The 15,777-nt window shown below is 46.3% G+C and overlaps 1 long non-coding RNA gene across 1 annotated transcript in view; it reads right to left on the reverse strand.

The window, feature by feature from the left end:
- Positions 1-183: 183 nt before the first annotated feature.
- The window catches only part of LOC131381049 (uncharacterized), a 28,337-nt gene continuing 12,743 nt past the window's right edge, over positions 184-15,777 (reverse strand). Inside the window, exon 3 of the long non-coding RNA XR_009209469.1 lies at positions 184-449. This is a non-coding gene — a long non-coding RNA (uncharacterized LOC131381049). The remainder of the gene's footprint in view (positions 450-15,777) is intronic.

A 15,777-nucleotide genomic window follows, 5' to 3' on the forward strand; every position in this document is an offset into this window, starting at 1 on the left:
AAACAACTTGCTCACGTACTCCTGAGAGAGGGGGAAGCTTCCCAAAAGACAGTGGTGCCCACTGTGTGGATGTATTGAGGCAGACGAGTCTGTCCTTGTCCTCTTCATTCCTTCCCACCATCCTCCCCAAGCACTCTAAGAAGGAAAGTACCAGACACAAAAACTAATGTACATTTGGCATGAATTTGAGAGGTATTGATATAGTGGAAAAAGAATGGGCTTTAGAATCAGAAGATGCAACATTTTGTCCCTTAGTATTTGGGGGCCTACAGTGGGGCTGACTCTATTTTTCTGATTGTAGTTCTGCATGCTGATGACTTGAGTTCCAGATAGCAGGAATGGTGGATGTTGAGGAGATTCTCAGAGTGAAGGAATAATCTTCAAGTTTTAGCCAGTACCACCTCCACCTGGTGACTTCATCACTGGATGGCACTAAGAGGTGAGGCCATCTGAAGTTAAAGCAAAAAAAAAAAAAAAAAGAGTTTAGGCTAGGCATGGTGACTGACGCCTGTAATCGCAGCACTTTGGGAGGCCAAGGTGGGAGGATCGTTTGAGCCCGGGAGTTTGAGACCAGCCTGGGCAACATGGTGAAACCCCATCTCTATAAAATTTTTTTTTTTTTGGGGGGGGGTTGGAGTCTCACTCTGTCGCCCAGGCTGGAGTGCAGTGGAGCACAATCTTGGCTCACTGCAACCTCCGTCTCTCAGTTCAAGCAGTTCTCCTGCCTCAGCCTCCTGAATAGCTGGGATTACAGGCGCACACCACCATGCCCGGCTAATTTTTGTGTTTTTAGTGGAGACAGGGGTTTCACCATGTTGGTCAGGCTGGTCTCTAACTCCTGACTTTGTGATCCACCTGCCTCGGCCTCCCAAGGTGCCAGGATTACAGGCATGAGCCACTGTGCCCTGCCTGTTTTTTAATTAGCTAGGTGCAGTGATGTGTGCCTGCTGTAGTCCCAGCTACTCAGGAGGCTGAAGTTGGAAGATCACTTGAGCCTGGGAGGTTGAAACTGCAGTGAGCCATGGTTGTGCCACTACACTCCAGCCTGGGCAAGAGCAAGACCCTGTCTCAAAAAAGCAAACAAACAAACAAACAGGAAGTAAGCTGATGTCCCTATGTCTTTCATTCCCTTTACTACTATCTAGACATGGAATTTGGGTAGGGTGATAGGATAAGAATTTGGAAAACTAGGTGTAGGCTCAATTAGGCCCCCCCCAGTTACTTAGGGACTTATGAACCTTCCTTCTAGCAATTAAGGAGACAAGAGTTAAAGCAAAAGGAGTAGGCTGGGTGCTGTGGCTCACGCCTGTAATCCCAGCACTTTGGGAGGTCAAAGTGGGTGGATCACTTGAGGCCGGGAGTTCAGGATCAGCCTGACCATCATGGTGAAAACCCATCTCTTAAAAAAATAAAAAAAACTTAGTTGGGCATGGTGGTGTGTGTCTGTAATCCCAGCTACTCAGGAGGCTGAGGCAGGGGAATTGCTTCAACCCAGGAGGCAGAGGTTGCAGTGAGCCGAGATCATGCCACTGCACTCCAGCCTGGGCAACAGAGCAAGACTCCATCTCAAAAAAAAAAAAAAGAAAGAAAGAAAGAAAGACACTAGATTGAGATTGGGAAATGACCCTGAGGGAATACAGAAACTCCTAGATGGGTTGGCTGTGAGGACTGAGCCCTGGGCACTACAGTGTTTGGAAGGGGAACTGTCAAGGATATTTAGAAGGAGCGGCCAGGAATGTAAGAGAAAAACAAAAAAAGTGGTGTCCAGAAGTGAAAAGATGCACACATTTCAAGAAGGAGGGAGTGGTAAACTATGTCAAATACTGCTGATGGGTCAAGTAAGAGAAAGAGTGAGAGAAGTCACCACTGGAGTTGGCAAATGGGTATATTTGGTAACCTTGACAAATACATTTCAGTGGAGTTGTGGGATAGGTGGTTTGATTAGAGTGGGTTTAAGAGAGAATGGGGCCAGGCGTGGTGGCTCATGCCTGTAATCCCAGCAGTTTGGGAGGCCGAGGCGGGTGGATCATGAGGTCAGGAGATTGAGACTATCCTGGCCAACATGGTGAAACCCCGTCTGTACTAAAAATACAAAAATTATCTGGGCATGATGGCACGTGCCTGCAATCCCAGCTACTTGGGAGGCTGAGGCAGGAGAATCGCTTGAACCAGGGAGTTGGAGATTGCAGTGAGTGGAGATCACGCCACAGCACTCTAGTCTGACGACAGAGCAAGACTCTGTCTTAAAAGAAAAAAAGAGAATGGAACAAAAGGAACAGGCTCACTGGGGTTTTTGTTTGTTTTTGAACTTATTTTATTTTGAGACAGAGTCTCTCTCTCTCCCTGGCTGAAGTGCAGTGATATGATCACGGCCCACTGCAGCCTCAACCTCCTCTGCTCAGGTGATCCTCCCACTTCAGCCTCCTGAGTAGCTGGGGCTACAGGTGTGTGCCACCATGCCCAGCTTGAACTTTAGAACATTATTTAGAAATTATTTCAAATTCCCAAAAAATCGAAAAAATAAAATAATGCAATAAACCCCTATGCCCTTTATTCAGATTAAATTATTGTTAAAATATTGCCTCATTTGCTTATTCTGTCTCTCCACACACGTACACATAAACAATTTAATATTTATCTGGAATATTTGAGGGTAAGTTACATAGAACACTTCAGTATGTACTTCCTAAGGATAGGGACATTCTCTTATATAATTGTTGTACAGTTATCAACTTCATACATTTGCAATACTTTACATCCATAATCCCATTCTGTCAGTTGTCCTAATAATGTCCTTTAAATCATTCTTTTTTTTTTTTTTGAGATGGAGTTTCGCTCTTGTCATCCAGGCTGGAGTGCAGTGACGTGATCTCAGCTCACTGTAACCTCTGCCTCCCGGGTTCAAGCGATTTTCCTGCTTCAGCCTCCCAAGTAGCTGGGATTACAGGTGCCCACCACCACGCCCGGCTAATTTTTGTATTTTTAATAGAGACAGCGTTTCACCATGTTGGCCAGGCTGGTCTCGAACTCCTGACCTCAGGTGATCCACCTACTTTGGCCTCTGAAAGTGCTGGGATTACAGGCGTGAGCCACCACGCCCAGTCTAAAGCATTCCTTCCCTTCCATTGTAAGAGCAAACCTAGGCTGGGCACAGTGGCTCATGCCTGTAATCCTAGCACTTTGTGATACTGAGACAGGAGGATTGCCTGAGGCCAGGAGTTCAAAACCAGCCTGGTCAACATAATGAGACCCCATCTCTAACCAAACAAAGAACTAATCTAGAGTCAGGTATTGATTGCATTTAGTTATCTTGTCTATTTTATGTCCTTTAATCTGGAACATTTCTGCAACCTTTATTTGCCTTGTATAATATTGCCATTTTAAATTGTGGTAAAATATATAAAACATAAAATTGACAACTGTAACTTTTTTTTTTTTTTTTGAGAAGGAGTCTCACCCTGTTGCCCAGGCTGGATGCAATGACGTAATCTCAGCTCACTGCCACCTCCACCTCCACCTCCCAGGTTCAATCAATTCTCCTGCCTCAGCCTCCCAAGTAGCTGGGACTACAGGCACAGGCCTTCACACCTGGCTAAGCTTTAAACATTTTTTTAGAGACAGGGTCTCTCTATGTAGCTCAGGCTGGTCTCAAATTCTTGCACTCAAATGATCATCCCACCTTGGCCTCCCAAAGTTCTAGGATTACATGCGTGGGCCACTGTGTCCAGTAACATCCTCATTTCATCTTTCCAAAACTATTACTCCTCCAGTTCTTCCCATTCTCATCAAATGGCAATTTATGTTCTTCCATTTACTCAAGCCACTTGAAATCATTCTCGATTCCTCGCTTTCACTTATACCCCACAGGAGGTCCTATCTGGCTTTACCGGCCAAGCTACCATCTCTGATTTGGATTATTATAATGAACTCATTCATCTCACTGCTCCTGCCCTAGACCTCCCATATTCTGTTCTCCACACAACAACCAGAAGGATCCTTTGAAAACAAACATCAGGCCAGGCCTAGTGGCTCACACCTGTAATCCCAGCACTTTCCCTGCTCACAGCTGTAATCCCAGACTTTGAGAGGCTGAGGTGGGAAGATTGCTTGAGGCCAGGAGTTTGAGACCAGCCTGGGCAACATAGTGAGATACTGTCTCTACAAAAAAAGAAAAAGATTAGTTGGGTATGGTGGCACCGCCTGTGGTCCCAGCTACTTGGGAGGCTGAGATGGCAGGATCGCTTGAGCCCAGGAGGTCGAGGCTGCAGTGACCTATGATTAAACCACTGCACTCCAGCCTGGGCAACAGACTGAGAGCCTATTTGTAAAAAATGAAAATTAAAAAAATAAAAAACAAACTTTGGATCATGCCATTCCCTTTGTTCAAAATCCTCCAGTGGCTCTTCACTAAGAGGAAAGGCCAAAGTCCTTACAATGGTCTAAAAGGCTGACATGATTTGCAGCCGAGCCCCTCTCCTCACCTCTCTGAGTACATGGCTTATCACTTTTCCTCTCACCCAGCTCCAGCAACCATGCTCAAATATGTCAAGTGCAATCCCCCCTCAAGGCCTTGGCACTTGCTGTTCCTTTTCCTGGAATGTTCTTCCCCAAAATAAACATATGGTTCACTCTTCACTTCCTCCAGATCGCTACTGAAATATTGCTTTATCAGAGAGGCCTTCTCTTCCCCGCCCCCCGGCATTCTGCATTCTCCTTACTTGGCTCTATTTTTCTCTGTAGTACTTAGCAATTGACATATATTTATTTAATGCTCATCTCTCCCCACCAGAATGTCAACTCTATGAAGAAAATCAGGTTTTTTTTGGGGGGGGTTGTTTGTTTTTTGTCTTTTTTGAGACAAGAGTCTCGCTCTGTCACCCAGGCTGGAGTGGGATTACAGGCACACGCCACCACACCCAGCTAATTTTTGTATTTTTAGTAGAGACGGGGTTTCACATGTTGGCCAGACTGGTCTCAAACTCCTGACCTCAGGTGATCCACCCGCCTCGGCCTCCCAAAGTATTGGGATTACAGGCGTGAGCCACTGCACCTGGCCAGGACCATTTAAAATATATAAAAGAAATATATTTTGGGGTAAAATATTTTGATTTCCTTCAGGGTCGGCTGTCATGTGATGCTATACCAGAGTTAGGTTGCAATTTTGTATCTTATTGTCACAAAGAGTCTGTTTTTTTCAGTCTTAGGATCTCTATTTTAACCTTAATTCTGGTCAGTTGTGCCTAAACTCCAAAAAAGTGGGGGCGGGGCATAGGATCAGGCGTGTCCGATCTCCTTTCCTGTCATGGCAGGGAATTCAGGTTTTCAGGTTTCTCTGGGGTCTCCTTGGCCTGGAGGAGTTCCTTTCAGTTGGTTGGTGGGGGAGCTTAGGTTTTTATTTTTGGTTTACAGTTAGCAGTTTCCGACTGGTTAAGTCTCTAGTTTTGTTTTACTGTTTACACTGGGCTTCAGGTTGCTTATGTAGGAACCCAAATCACTGGATCTGTCTCAGCCCAATGACCTCCCAATTAAATTTTTTCCTGTTACAAAACAAACATGGGGTTTCTAGCTCAGAAATCAGACAATATTATTACACACAGCAAGAACTGCATCAGTTTCCCATGTCCAGTACCCTACAGGTGACATGGCAGGAGCCAGATGGACCATGACCATGCAACAGAGTTTCTTGTCTCACAGGGGACAAACCCTGAAAGTGTGAACCTGACAGTTTATGTAGACTACGTGCTGCCCGCATGCTTCGCGGCCCTCCTGAGAGAGGGAGAGAAAACTGATCTCCCTAGTGTAAACAAGTGCTTTGGAATGTGAATAAATTCTCTCAGGAAGAGAAGGGAGAGTCCCTACCTTGGAATGCAAGCATTTCTCCCTGAAATAAGTTTTTGTTTGTTTGTTGTTGTTGTTTTTTGAGAGGGAGTCTCACTCTGTCGCTAGGCTGGAGCGCAGTGGCGCGATCTCGGCTCACTGAAACATCCACCTCCCGAGTTGAAGCAATTCTCCTGCCTCAGCCTCCCAAGTAGCTAGGACTACAGGTGCGTGCCACCACACCCGGCTAATTTTTGTATTTTTAGTAGAGACAGGGTTTCATCATGTTGACCAGGATGGTCTCAATCTCTTGATCTTGTGATCCACCCACCACAGCCTCCCAAAGTGCTGGGATTACAGGCATGAGCCATCACGCCCGGCCTGTTGCTGTTGTCTTTTGAGACAGGGTCTCACTCTGCCACCTAGGCTGGATTTCAGTGGTGCAGTTGCAGCTCACTGCAGACTCAACCTCCCTGGGCTCAAGGGATCCACCTGTTAAGTAGGTTGCTGGTCCATGTCCCCCGTGCCCTGCCCCAAACATCTCTCTAAAATAATAATTGGTCACAGTCGGCACCAGGGAAAGGCAGTATCCCAGTAGATAGAAAACTCCTGGAACTGCTGATCAGCAGCTTCCCTATAAGATCTTAGGACTTGGGCAAGTGGGCTCAAGCATGTGCACTAAGAGGCAAAATGGCAGTGTTTAACTGGTATATGACCTTCTTCTAAGAACACTTGACTAGTAAAGGGAAAAATGCTTCAAGTGGGCATGTGTACATCTTCGGTAAACACACTGTGCATGCGTCCCCTACCAAGTGCTGGCCACAAGTAGACAGCCCACCCCAAGGAAAGAATCAGGGAAGGAATGCCACCCCCCAGAAGCATATACCAATGGATACAGCTCCAAGTCCGTATAAAACCCCAAGTCCAGGGTTAAACCACACACCTGATCTCCGCCCGCTTGGACCTCCTCCAAGTATATTTTATTTCCTTCCGGCTCTAAAGCATTTTTTTTTTTTTTTTGAGATGGAGTCTCACTCTGTTGCCCAGGCTGGAGCGCAGTGGCACGATCTTGGCTCACTGCAACCTCCGCCTCCCGAGTTCAAGTAATTCTCCTGCCTCAGCCTCCTGAGTAGCTGGGACTACAGGCACATGCCACCACGCCCGGCTAATTTTTTTATTTTTAGTAGAGACAGGGTTTCACCATGTTGGCCAGGCTGGTCTCAATCTCTTGATCTCGTGATCCGCCCTCCTCGGCCTCCCAAAGTGCTGCGATTACAGGTGTGAGCCACCACACCCAGCCTTAAAACTTTTTAATTAATTTTCACTTCTCGTTTACAAGGTGCCTCAGTCTCTCACCCTGCCTTATGCCCCTCGGTCGAATTCTTCTGAGGAGGCAAGAATTGAGGTTGCTACAGACCCTATGGATTCACCACCACTAGCATATTTTGTTGCTGCGTGTCTCAGATACATTCCTTAAAGTGCTAACACCTACTTCAGCCTCCCAAGTAGCTGGGACTACAGGCATGCACCACCATGCCTGGCTAATTTTTGCATTTTTTTTTTTTTTTTTGAGACGGAGTCTTGCTCTTTCGCCCAGGCTAGAGTGCAGTGGCGCGATCTCGGCTCACTGCAAGCTCCGCCTCCCGGGTTCACGCCATTCTCCTGCCTCAGCCTCCCTAGTAGCTGGGACTACAGGCACCCACCACTGCACCCGGCTAATTTTTTGTATTTTTAGTAGAGACGGGGTTTCACCGTGTTAACCAGGATAGTCTCGATCCCCTGACCTCGTGATCCACCCGCCTCGGCCTCCCAAAGTGCTGGGATTACAGGCGTGAGCCACCGCGCCCGGCCTAAATTTTTGCATTTTTTTGCAGAGACGGGTTTTCAGCATATTGCCCAGTTGCTCTTGAACTGCTGGACTCAAGCAGTCTGACTGCCTTGGCCTCCCAAAGTGCCGAGATTACAGGCAAGAGCTACCACACTCAGCCAAGATAAGTTTCATTATCCTCCCTCTGTCGCCCAGGCTGAAGTGCAGTGGCACGATTGGCTCACTGCAAGCTCCACCTCCCAGGTTCACGCCATTCTCCTGCCTCAGCCTCCCGAGTAACTGGGACTACAGGCACCCGCCACCACGCCCTGCTAACTTTTTTGTATTTTTTTAGTAGAGATGGGGTTTTACCGTGTTAGCCAGGATGGTCTCGATCTCCTGACCCAATGATCCACCTGCATCAGCCTCCCAAAGTGTTGGAATTACAGGCATGAGCCACTGCGCCTGGCCAGTTTTATTATGCTTTGAACAGGAGCAGACGGCTCCAAGTTTAGCATCATTGGCATGTGACGAGCAAACGGGTCTGGAGAAAAGGAGACATTTTCTAGCACATCTAAGCAAGTTCTCCTTTGCTCAGGAAACCAAACCATGCAGAAACACAAAAATAATCATGGAGCATTGACAGAGACTTTGAGGGAAAGGCTAGAGAGGCTGAAGAACAATCAGAAAGTGTAGGAGCAGAGAAGCCAAAGGAAGAGGAGTGCTTCAAGGAGAGAGTGGCTAGTAGGGTCAGCTACTGCAAAGAAAAGGACTGATGGGGCTTCACTGGATTTAGCAACAAGCAGATTGTGACGACCTTGACCAAAGCCAATTCAGTGAGTAAAGAGGGTTGAAGCTAGACTGTAATGGGTGGAAGAGTGCCCCCCCAACTCAGATACATTCCCCAAGTCCTAAAGATACAGGAGGTAGAAGGAAATTATCTAGGGAGGTAGTGAGGGCAAGAGTCCTCGGCAGAATTTCTTTTCTAACAAAAAGCAGCCCCCAAATCATTTCTTTTCTAAACAAAGAGCAGCTTGAAAAATCGAGCTGCAAACATAAATAAGGAAGCTAGAAGCTTGCATGGGGGAATGCCAGCAGCAGTGCCAACAGAAAAGGGCTATCTGGGGCCAGGCATGTCCAACATGGAGGCTCCATCTTCCCTTTTTTTGTTACCACCTGTACAGCAATAAAGAAATGGGCAACATAGCACAGGCCAGGCAGAGAACCCACCTGCATGATAAAAGATCAGGCTGGGGTTACCAGAGATTCATGCCTATGCCAATGGCACACTTGATCCAATCAGTTTTCCATGCCCTATGTAAATCAGACACTGTCTCCTCGCCAGATCACCTATAAACCCCCTGCATTTCACCATGGATCTGGCAACCCATTTTTCCAGGAACCCTCTCTGCAGCAGAGAGCTATTCTCTTTCTTTTGCTTAGTAAACTTCCACTCTCAACCTCACTCTTGGTGTGTCTGCATCCTTGTTCTCTGTGGCTGTGAGACAATGAACCTTGGGTGTTACTCCAGACTACAAGGCTGCTTCACTAACACACCTTCTCACCATGGATGGCAAGAAGAAAAGACAACGTAAACTCGATAGAATTGACCAGGAAGTGAAGGGAGGAGAGAAAGCAACAGCAGATAAGTTCAGGTGGGGAGAATTTTTTTTTTTTTTTTTGAGACGGACTCACTCTGTCACCCAGGCTGGAGTCCAGTGGTGTGATCTTGGCTCACTGCAACCTCCACCTCCCAGGTTCAAGAGATTCTCCTGCCTCAGCCTCCCGAGTAACTGGGATTACAGGCGCGCACCATCATGCTGGGCTAATTTTTGTATTTTTAGTAGAGACAGGATTTTACCATGTTGGTCAGACTGGTCTCAAACTCCTGATCTCAGGTGATCTGCCCTCCTCAGCCTCCCAAAGTGTTGGGATTATAGGTGTGAGCCACCATGCGCGGCCAGGTGAGAAGATTTCAATATGGGAGTGGAAACCAAAAATAAAACTCTAAGCCCCCCAAACAACTGAATGGACCCCTCCTCTTGGCCAAGGGTATTCTAAGGTAAACCTGAAACACTAGTTCCGGCAATGATGGGAATGGGTGGTCAGACATGTCTCCTTATACCTTCTTCCCTTTGGAATTCAGGCACAGCAGACCAGCATGAACAGTGAAACAGAGACCTTAAGACTAAGAAAACATACTTTTTGTAGCAATAAGATACCAACATGACAGATAGGAGGCCCCGAAAGAAATGGAAGTATTTTGTTCCAAAATATATTTCTTTGACACATTTTGAAATGGCCCTGCAAAGCTGACTCTTGTGGGGAAAATCAACATTTGTAGAGACTCCCCTTCCCTTTCTAGGTCTTTTTCCTGATCCAGGGGAGAATGAGAGAATTAACTAAGAGTCTGGCACTTTTCTAAGTCTCATAATAAACATGTATTATCTATTATCTCTGAAACCTGCTACCTGGACACTTCATCTGCGTAGTAAGAACCTTGGTCTCCACAACCCCTTATCTTAACCCAGACACTCCTTCTATTGATTCCAGGTCTTTCTTTTTTTTTTTTTTTTTTTTGAGATAGAGTCTCCCTCTATCACCCAGGCTGGAGTGCAGGGGCGTAATCTCGGCTCACTGCAACCTCCGCCTCCCAGGTTCAAGCAATTCTCTAGCCTCAGCGTCCCAAGTAGGTGGGGTTATAGGCACTTACCACCACACCCAGCTAACGTTTGTATTTTTAGTAGAGACGGGGTTTCACCATACTGATCAGGCTGGTCTTGAACCCCTGACCTCAGGTGATTCACCCACCTCAGCCTTCCAAAGTGCTGGGATTACAGGCATGAGCCACCATGCCCAGCCTAGATAAAGTCAACCAACTGCCATTTAGAAAATTTTGAATCCACCTATGACCTGGACACACCCCACTTCCAGTTGTCCAATCTTCCCAGATCAAACCAATCTACAACTTGTATGTATTGATTGATGCCTTATGTCTCCCTAAAATGTATAAAATCAAGCTGCAGCCTGGGCACCTTGGGTGCATGTTGTCAGGACCTCTTGAGGCTGTAACACTGGCCATAGTCACTGTATCTGGCTCAGAATAAATCTCTGCAAATATTTTACAGAGTTTAACTCTTTTTGTCAACAGGAGACACTTAAGCACTTAAGCAAAGAAAGTTAAAGTACTTTCTTTAACTCTGCAAAGAGTTAAAGAAAGAGGGAAGAAACATGAAAAGCGGCTCAACAGTCAAGACAGGTTTATTTTAGAGCAATAAACCTGAGAGGGGCTTCTGGCTGATTTCAGTCAGGAGTGCGCTCTATTACAGACTAAGTATTTATTGGTGAGAGAGCTTGGAATGTTTCTGTGTCGGGGAGAAGTTTATGGTGGGGTTGGAATGTCTCTAATTGGAGGGGAGGTTATCTTGGGGCTGACATCTCTCCAGCCGGCAGGAAGGTTATCTCGGGGCTGGCATGTCTGTGGTCGGGGAGGAGTCTGGAATGTGTCTGGCCAGAGATGTTATTTGTGGTTTATGGTCATGCTGACCTTAGCCATTAGGCTGATGCCCTTTGGATTTAGGCAGTTTTTGATCAAGGTGAACTTAAAACGACAGTGCTTGTCCAAGGTGGTGATACTCCTGCTCTGTCATGTTTGTCATGCTGACGTGGCCAAATCATGGAGATGGTAAGCTTGAAGGCGTAGGATGGACAGGGGAATACTGGGATAAGCCAGGTCCCTGATAAAGCAAAAGAGAACGGGGTCGAGAGTCCGGGTGGAAGAATTAGCTTTAGACAAGGGGACAGGGATGTACCTTTCCAGCATAGCGAGGGGTGTGAAAGGAAAAAATCTTGGGCCCCCAAAATCACTAAGCTAAAGGGAAAATTCAAGGTGGGAACTGCTCAGGGCAAACCTGCCTCCCATTCTATTCAAAGTCATCCCTTTGCTTACTGAGATAGATGCATATTCTGATTGCCTCCTTTGAAAAGGCTTATCAGAAACTCAAAAGAATGCCACCATTTGTCTTTCCCCAACCTGTGACCTGGAAGTCCCCTCCCTGCTTGAGTAGTTCCTGTCTTTCTGGAGGGAACCAATGTACTTTTTTTTTTTTTTTTTTGAGAAGGAGTCTCACTCTGTCACCCAGGCTGGAGTGCCATGGCACCATCTCGGCTCACTGCAACCTCCGCCTCCCAGGTTCAAGTGGTTCTCCTGACTTAGCCTCCCGAGTAGATCACAGGCACCCGCCACCACACCCGGCTAATTTTTGTATTTTTAGTAGAGACGGGGTTTCACCATCTTGGCCAGGCCGGTCTTGAACTCCTGACCTCAGGTGATCCACCCGCCTTAGCCTCCCAAAGTGCTGGGATTACAGGTGTGAGCCACTGCGCCCAGCCAGAACCAATGTACTTCTTACGTATATTGGTTGATGTTTCTTCTCCCTAAAACGTATAAAACCAAGCTGTGCCTCGACACCGTGGGCACATGTCGTCAGGACTTCCTGAGGCTGTGTCACGGGCGCGTGTCCTCAACGTTGGCAACTTTCTAAATTAACTGAGACCTGTCTCAAATTTTCAGGGTTCATGGGGGAATAAGAAAAGATAGGTAAGTTAGTGAGTCCAGGGAACAGAAACTCATGTTCAGAGGAGCTATCACTCAGGACAACTGCATACCAGTAGCTGGAGAGGAAGCACAGGAGCCAGGTATAAATCTGGCCTCTGGGCAAGGGAGAGAATCATCAATACCACGCCATTCTCTCTTCTATAAGATTTATCCCTTCCCCCAGAGGAGTGAGCCTAGCAGCCATGACCCTCCTTTTGGTCATGTTTAATTAGACCCAGAGTGTATACCAGATCCAAGCTAAGCCAATCAGCTTCTCCTTTCAAGGAATTTGGAACTAGAACTGAGAGCATCTGGTCAAACCCTGCTGGCTGCTTGAACTGAGGAACTGTAATATTGGGCTGGAATAGCCATATTTGGCCACGTGCATGCAAATAGGCTGAGAAAGCTGATACATGGATATATAGATATATAGAAAGGGAAGGAGAGGGAATGAAAGAGAGAAGCTTCTAGAGAGAAAGATCAGATTATCTACAAAGGAACAAGGTTCAAACTGACATCAAATTTCTTTGTAGCAACCCTGGATGCAAATAGACCAGGGAGTAAAATATTGAAGGGGAAGAATTGTGAACCAAGAAATTTACAACTGAATTGTCAATCAATGAAGACTTTACAAAAAATAACTTCATTTAAATTGAGCGTTAAGGGAATGCAGTATTTTAATCGAACTCTGCCAATGCTTTCATCTACAGGCTTGTTGCCATTTTTGTCTTCTATGAAATTTTTGTCCCAAGAAAGACAGGATTACATTTTTTTCTAACAGATTGAGCTGGTGTAGTGTATTCTTGGTTATCAAAATACTCAAATAGCTTGGGGATTTTGAACTGATAAATATTCATGATGTGTGAAAAAGCATGATACACACTGAACGATCTCAATCCCATAAAATGAAATGTGTCTATACACACACAGGGCCTAGAAGGACACGTCAAACTGTAAAGTGCTTGTGATTGTGGATGATTTTGTTCTTTGCTTCTTGTGTTTTTCAGTTTCCTATAATGCACACATTAACTTAAAAAAAAATAAAAGTTATATTTATTTATTTTGAGACGAAGTCTAGCTAGATCTGTCGCCCAGGCTGGAGTACAGTGGCATGATCTCGGCTCACTGCAACCTCCGCCTCCCAGGTTCAAGTGATTCTTTTGCCTCAGCCTCCTGAGTAGCTGGGACTACAGGCGCTGGCCACCACATCCAGCTAATTTTTTGTATTTTTAGGAGAGATGGGGTTTCACCATGTTGACCAGGCTGGTCTCGAACTCCTGACCTCGTGATCCACCCGCCTTGGCCCTCCCAAAGTGCTAGGATTACAGGCGTGAGCCACCGTGCCTGGCCAATAAAAGTTATTTTTAAAACCTGAAAAAAAATAACTTCAAGCTCACAAGGCCTCACAAAGATTGCCAAATAGAGGCCTATTTTGAAAAAGTTTTGGAAGAAAGGCCAAAAAAAAAAAAAAAGAGAGAGAGAGAGACAGAGAGAGAAATCCTACAGATGCTGCAAGAAAAATGGAAAGAGGCCGGACGCGGTGACTCACGCCTGTAATCCCAGCACTTTGGGAGGCCAAGGCAGGCTGATTTCTTGAGGTCAGGAGTTCAAGACCAGCTCGGCTAACACGGTGAAACCCTGTCTCTACTAAAAAGACAAAAATTAGATGGGTGTGGCGATGAGCACATATAATCCCAGCTACTCGGGAGGCTGAGGCATGAGAATCGCTTGAACCTGGGAGGCTGAGGTTGCAGTGAGCCTAGATCACACCACTGCACTCCAGCCTGGGTGACAGAGTGAGACTCCGTGTCAACAACAGTAACAACAAAAAAACGAAAAATGGAAAGAAAGGGTGATTTATTTTGGTAATTATTTTGATAACTGTTCCTTGTTATTGCTATACTAATAAGGCTAGGATCTAATGAAATAAAGAGAACATTCATAACTCTAAAATAAAATTCTGGACAATATCAATATGAATGGAGGGATGGGAGAAGATCAGAGGGACATGAGGATCATGGTAAAGTACTTGTCCTGTTAGAGCTGATGTTGTCAATTTACTGCCTCTCAGACTGGGCGCAGTGGCTCACACCTGTAATCCCAGCACTTTGGGAGGTCGAGGTGGGTGGATCACTTGAGGTCAGGAGTTTGAGACCAGCCTGGCCAACATGGCAAAACCCCGTCTCTACTAAAAATACAAAAGTTAGCCAGGTGGGTGGTGGGCACGTGTAATCCCAGCTACTCAGGAGGCTGAGGCACGAGAATCACTTGGACCTGGGAAGCAGAGGTTGCAGTGAGCTGAGATCATGCCACTGCACTCCAGCCTGGGTGACAATGTAAAACTCTTGTCTTCAAAAAATAAAAATAAAGAAATATATAAAATAAAAAAATTTATCGTCTCTCAGCTCCAAATTCACCCTTTAACATATGCTCTGCCGTAATGGACAGATTTCCTTTAAGCATCTCTACAGTGAGAGATGCTTGTGAGAGTCACTGGCGGCTCTGGAAGGACGCTACAGAGGAAGGGGCTCTCCTGCTGTTCCTGGCTGCTGCATGGTGGGTGTTGGGGAGAGAACATCCAATACAGCTCTGCCACAGCCATGTTCTCAGAATGTGTGGTCTCTTGGTGACTTTGCAGCTTTGGTCTGGCCTTACAATTACCTTCCTGTATTAATATGGAAAACCAGTGCCCCAGACGTCTCTGCTTCTTCTGCACACCCATGCCACAGGTCGCTGATTGTCTGTGCTTTGCCTGCACTCTAGATGGTTGCTTTCTGTTTGCTCAGAAACTGCAGACCAGCTCCAGCCAGGGAAAACTGGCAAACTTTTCCTGCTTCCTTCTGCTTCCCTCTTCCTCCTCCCCCCACCCCTCCTCGTCCTCCTCCTCCTTCTTCTCCTTCTCCTCCTCCTCCTTCTTCTCCTTTCCTCCTCCTCCTTCTTCTCCTTCTCCTCCTCCTCCTTCTTCTCCTTCTCCTCCTCCTCCTTCTTCTTCTTTCTTCTTTCCTCCTCCTTCTCCTCCTCCTCCTTTTCTTCTTCTTCTTTCTTCTTCTTCTTTTCTCCTCCTTCTTCTCTTCCTTTCTCCTTCCTCCTCCTCCTCCTCCTTCTTCTTTTTCTTCTTCTTCCTTATTATTATTATTATTTTTGGGAGACATAGTCTTGCTCTGTTGTCCAGGCTGGAGTGCTGTGGCATGATCATGGCTCACTGCAGCCTCAGCCTCCTGAGTACCTGGAACTACAGGCGTGAGCCACTATGTTTGGCTAATGGGCTTTGTCTTCTCCAGTTACATCTGAACTCCAGTTTTGGGGAGGGAGCCCTTTTCCAAGTTTGTCCTTCTTTGAGTATTCTCTCTTAGTCCTAGGTTGCCATATGGAGTTTCCTTATAGCTTGTAATTTTTTTTTTTTTTTTTTTTTGAGACATAGTCTCGCTCTGTCACCCAGGCTAGAGTGCAATGGCACCATCTCGGCTCACTGCAACCTCCGCTTCCCAGGTTCAAGTGATTCTCCTGCCTCAGCTTCCCAAGAAACTGGGATTACAGGTGTCCACCACCATGCCCA

Source organism: Hylobates moloch, unplaced genomic scaffold (assembly GCF_009828535.3).
Source record: "Hylobates moloch isolate HMO894 unplaced genomic scaffold, HMol_V3 SCAFFOLD_13, whole genome shotgun sequence".
NCBI classification, from domain to species: Eukaryota; Metazoa; Chordata; class Mammalia; order Primates; family Hylobatidae; genus Hylobates; species Hylobates moloch.